The following is a 6,000-nucleotide window of genomic DNA, read 5'->3' as shown; positions in this document are numbered from 1 at the left end:
CGAACAAATAAAGAATTATATTCGCTGTGAGTCTGGCCTGTCACCATTGTTATGATTGATTTGAACATTATGACTTCCACAAATGAGAGTCCTCTGGCTCGGTAGAGTGCTCAATATTCGTTCGAATCGAGCAGTCTTACACATGGCACAGAGCACCATGCATTGCTATCTTACACATGGCACAGAGCACCATGCATTGCTATCTTACACATGGCACACAGCACCATGCATTGCTATCTTACACACGACACAGAGCACCATGCATTGCTATCTTACACATGGCACAGAGCACCATGCATTGCTATCTTACACATGGCACAGAGCACCATGCATTGCTATCTTACACATGGCACACAGCACCATGCATTGCTATCTTACACATGGCACACAGAGCACCATGCATTGCTATCTTACACATTGCACACAGAGCACGCGGAGCGCCATGCATCATTCGTTGTAACTAATAGCTTCATGCCCATAGGCAATCATCAGAAAACTAATACTGGATGAACAGCCAAGATCCAATTATATGCAGTAGTGTTACAGAGGTAGCGATTTGTGTAAGCAAGAGTGAGGAATTTCATACATGGATTCAGCATGCCTAGCAAGAGTGATTTAGGTCACACCTTTGTATTTGCCAAGCAGGAACTTTGCAGCATGGCGACACTTCACACAATATCCTTGCACTTGTTGAGTGAGATTCTGCGGGCTGGTGCAAGGATGTGGTACTATGTAGAGGTTGCAGCGCTCTGCGACGTTGGAGTAGGCATTAATACGCACCTTGACAGCCCAGGAAATCTCGTCAGTTCTATCCTGGCGCTTAAGGCCCCTCACATACCTAGCCTGCTGAGTGCTCCTATTTTTGAGTCCGAAGAAGGACAACTGACGTCATCTTCTCCAGACATTACAACAGACAACGGGAACAAGTTATTGGGAACGACAATTATTATAGACGACGAGACAAGAGACCAAGACGAACGAACGACTACGTTGAAGAGTGAGATTATTGAAGAGAGCGAGATTATTGGAGAGAGCGAGTTGAAGAGAGAGCTCGACTGAGAACCAACTAAACAACGCAATATAAAGGGCCTTGGTAGCTATGGCAAACATGGGCGCGCAAGTAGCTACCGGGGCCAACGGAACGAAAGGTGAGTATGACGTAGTACGGGTGCATGTAAGCTTAGGAAAGGTTGTAGGTAAGATTGTATGGGAGGAGGCACCTAACACTATCATAGCCCTCATCTATAAGCACGGTCATGTGGACCGATATCCCAGTGTCTGTTCTCAAGGTGCTGCCCGACTTGATGCTTGCTACATACACCATGTTGGTGGTCCTGCATGCACCATTCACTGAGCATAGCACTGCAACACGTGTCGTGCATCAGAAAGCATTTTTCTACGTCACAATGCACGTGATTTCATCATTCCTCTTGCGGTAAAATCCCAAAACTACACGCAAAAATTCAGTCACTTTTGCATCAACTGTTGCACAAAAAATGTTGTTGGCACAAGGAGAAGCTTGTCGTTTGGAGTGACAAGTGATCACCGCTGCTTTTCCTTGTCAGAGTCAACAGTGCACTTTGCTCTGCAGGGTAGGGAGTGTTATTTCAGAATTGTTGAGTGGAAAAATTCAAAAAATGTTTATTTCAAGAAAACCCCAAAAAGGATGATAGTGGACATGTCCTCGGTGCTTGTAATTTGGCTATTTTCAAGACAATCATTTGTGGCGTCAAGGGATGATTGCCCTCGTCTTCTGGGATGCTGGCGTGGCTAAGTGGTGCTGCCCCAAGAACTCTTCTAAGGTGAGGTTATGTTGGCTTGATGGGGTTTTGTTCGTAGCTTTTTCTTGTAAGCTGTGCCGTGGCACGTTTGTCCCATAAATCGTGCCAATATTGGGCCAATATTGAGGGGTATGCCAATTTCATGGTTCTCTTCAAAAGATTTTGCACGGGCTTTGGAATGTCGATCTACACCCGAACGCAAACATACAGGTCCTCCCTCATTAGTAGATAATCTCTAGCTGGGCCGTCAGGAAAGTTATCTTATAACGAGACTTATCTTGTAACAGGAATTGCAACCAAACATGGTCAGTAAGCGCTGGTATGCACTTTTCTGGGTTTCACTCGATACAAAATAATTTCTAGACCCTGAAACTCGTTCTAAGATAATTTCAATACAGTACCGCATTTTTTTCGGATGCGGAAAATAAAGATACACTGTACAGTTTCAATGCAGTGTAATATCGTATTTGTACAAGTACAGAGATCAACACTGACATATTTTATATTGTCCCGCCAGTATATGAAGAATGCAGTAAAAGCATCTTGGATTTGGCAAGTTATGAGAGTTCAAACGTTTATTGTGCACTAAGTCTTGTCACAGCAGAGCATTCTCACAATTTCTTCAAAGATTGACACGTGCATAGAACGAGTTGGAGAACTCAAGAGTGGGAGAGGGAGAAAGCTAGAGACGGAAAAAGAGAGTGTGAGAGAGAGACAGTGAGAGAGTAAGAGAGTGAGTTAGTGAGTTAGGGAGTGAGTGAGAGAGTGAGAGAGCCGCTAAGAGTGAGCGAGAGAGTGAGTGAGAGAGTGAGAGTGAGTGAGCGTGAGTGAGAGTGAGTGAGAGAGTGCGAAAGAGTGTGAAAGAGTGTGAGAGAGTGAGTGAGAGGGATCAACGAGAGCCAGGTCGAAAAAAGGCAAATGGGCAGAAGGAGTTGGGAGAGATACTGAAGTGAGAAAGAGCAGTGGGTGGGATGGCACACACGTAGTAGCGGATGCTGTTGGAGTGAAAACTGTTTCCGAAGAGGAGCTCGAGGTCAGGATGCTTACAACACCTCCGCATGCTGACCTGGGCCGTTGTGTTATGATCTCGTCATCATCCTCTTCTGAGCTGCAAGTGACAACTTCAATATCAAAACTAGACATGTCGATGTCACTCCAGCATGAAAGCGAATCACTTTCACTCTCGGATACATCAGTGAACACTGCCTCCTTTTCACGAGGCCGCGCGGCAGCAAAGAATGTATTGATGGTGGCGGCTGGTTTTACTGCCTCGGTCTGTTGCTTTCCGGCCTTGGCCTACACTTCTCTGGTAGTTCTTGGCTGGAGTGATCTGCGTATGTTGGTTGCTCCACTGGACGGCGAAAAGAAGGCATGGATATATGACTGATGCGTCGCGGTCATGGCCTGTTTCAGGAGCAAGTCGTCAATGTCAGAGATGCCGCTGAAAATAGCGTCGTCAGCAACGCCAGCATCCAGCGACATGACATAGTCCTTCACAACTTAAAGAGAGACTGCCACCTCTGACCGAGTCGGTGGCTTCGCAGCTGGGGCTTCGGTGTCATCTTCCCTATCACTCTCACTGGTGTCGGGCAGTGTTGCTATGCTGGGCAATGTCTAAAGCCGCAGGACCCTCAGTTGCAATGCCCTCGTCTATGTCAAGATATTCTGGCAGAGAGTAATACTCTTTGCCACCAGCCTGGTCAGCAAAGCTATCCCATGCTTCAGTCAGGGCTAGCAGGCCATCTTTGTTGCCATTTGCCACGTTCAAATTTGCCAAGGACTCAGTCTGGCCAGACGATTCGTCATGAAACTTGGCATGTCGGAAACAATTTGCTATAGTCGGGGGCGTGACTCTCTGCCAGGCTGTATGCAGAAAATGGCCTCCACAACATTGACCTTCTTTGCCTCATCTGAGAGTTTGCCGGAATCAAAGGCATCCACTATGTGCGGCAGAAGCTTGGTACGGTAGGCTGTGAATCACGCCTTGATCCATAGGCTGGCTCCTGGATGTTTGAGTTCGGAGGGAAGTAATGGATGGTTAATGGCGAGAAATTCGCAGTCAGGGTTGCAGCTGAGTGAGCTGAGCAGTTGTCCAAGAAAAAGTGCACTTTCCGATTCTGCTTGGCGATTTCCTGGTTGAAATTCATCAGCCACTTTTGGAACAATGCCCCTGTCATCCATGCATTCTTCGAGTGCTTGTACGTCACTAGAAAGAATCTGGCATTCTTGAAGCACCTTGGGTTTTTGTAATGCCCAATAACCAGTGGCACCAGCGTTTCCGAACAATCCATATTGGCGGCTAACAATGCACTCAGCCTCTCCTTCTTTTTCTTCCCACCCTGGCACTTCTCTCCGCGGAATGCAAGAGTGTTATGAGGAAGGAGCCAGTAAAACAATGCCGTTTCGTCCGCATTGAAAATATTCTCGGGTTCCATACCCTTCAATAAATGTTGGGAGAACATCGTGGCGCCCTTAAACGATGTTGTGATCAGCGGCAGCTTCTCTCCCCTCTCCAGCTTTCGTCCTCAGCGAGACTTGGTGCCGTGCCTTGAAGCGACTTATGAAGCCATGGCTCGCTGAGAAATCCTCGTTGGAGATCCCCAGCTGTCTTGCAAGCTTCTCCGCTTCCGTCATGAGGATGTCATCTGTCACATCCAGATTTGCAGCTCTAGTACGAGCGAGCAAATCTCGCAGAGCTGCATCCAGCGGGACTGCCTAACGCGCTCTGCAGACGAAGACCGCTCGCCGCCAAGGTATGCACGCTTGATTGCATCCTTTTGTTTTAGCACGGTGTAGATAGTTTGAGCCGGGTGACGGACGGTACGAGCGATGCTCGACGCTTTCAATCCTCTTTCTTGCATCTGCACGATCTCGTGTTTCTCTTTGAGAGAAAGCGCACCTCGCGTAGCCTTTGAACTTGAAGACTTCGACATGACCACTCGAGCTACACCTGACCGGCTTTTCTATTTCTTCTTTTAGGACAACTACACTCCCAAACGTTTGAAATTATATGACTAGAAAGATTTTAGTTTTCACCTTTTCAACAGCACACCCGGATCCACACAGAGCGCACTGAAAATAATTCGCCTTTTTCAGGCGCTCTGCGATAATGCAGCGAGTACGCGAGGAAGCTGATGGATGATCATGCTGCCATTAGGGTTACTTCTGTTGATCAAGGCACCTGAGATGGATTGACGTACGTCCCTAGTTTGATTATCTGCGTCCTGGTTGAGGATCATTAAATTGCATTCGCATTTTCAGTCGCTCTGCATGAATCCGGCGAGTACGCAAGGAAGCCGATGGATAGTGTTCTTTTTTTCTTCTTTTTTTTCATTCCCACCTTCCAACCCGGCAAATATTTAAATTTTGATAAAAACGTTTCAAAGCCTCTCAATTATTTTGTAATACTTGAATTATAGAAACTTGTATTGTGGCAACACTCGCCAACACTCAGATGCACCTCTTCTTCACACAGCTGAACAATACAAGTTGCTATAATGAAGCTGCGTGAAGCGTCGTTCCGGATTTTGAAGTATAGATATAAGAACACACGGCGAGGAGACTTTTATTGATTGCGGTTATAGATATAAGAATAATAATAACAACAAGAAGAAGATATTTAAACACACGGCGAGGAGACAATAATTTGATAACCGCAATCAATAAAACTAGCTGAACCGACATTTGTGTACTTTATTCATGCAATGTAAAAACGGTGGAGACGATGTGCAATAAAACGATGAAAATATGAAGAAATGGTGTAGGGAAAAAATATATGGATTCAAACAAGTTTTCGTACAACACTCATCAGGAATCGTCGTTGTACTAAAGGACACTGAAACAAAAATTGAACTATTATAGAAAATCTAAGTTACAGAAATAACACTAAGAGCAACAACAGTGAAATTTACAAGTGTGAATTTTAACAATCAAAGCGAGAAATGAACAAAGGAGAAAGGAAGGAAAGACAACGTGATAACACATAACAGCAGTACATTACACCTAGAACATTAACGGCCAAGCTTGGCCGCACTAAACACGACACGTTACTTGAACAATTTCAACCCAATTATACTATCTTTCTGTACACACAAATTAGGCTTGTACAGACGCTGATAGATAGCTTCCAACACTTTTAACTGTAGTCCATAACCATGACGACCACGGCACAATACAGTGAACGAAGAGTCGGAATACGAATTGCAACAATCAGGACTAG

This window comes from Sycon ciliatum, chromosome 7 (assembly GCF_964019385.1).
Source record: "Sycon ciliatum chromosome 7, ocSycCili1.1, whole genome shotgun sequence".
Classification (NCBI taxonomy): Eukaryota; Metazoa; Porifera; class Calcarea; order Leucosolenida; family Sycettidae; genus Sycon; species Sycon ciliatum.
The sequence above is the reverse complement of the archived record's forward strand: the minus strand, read 5'-3'. Positions refer to the sequence as shown.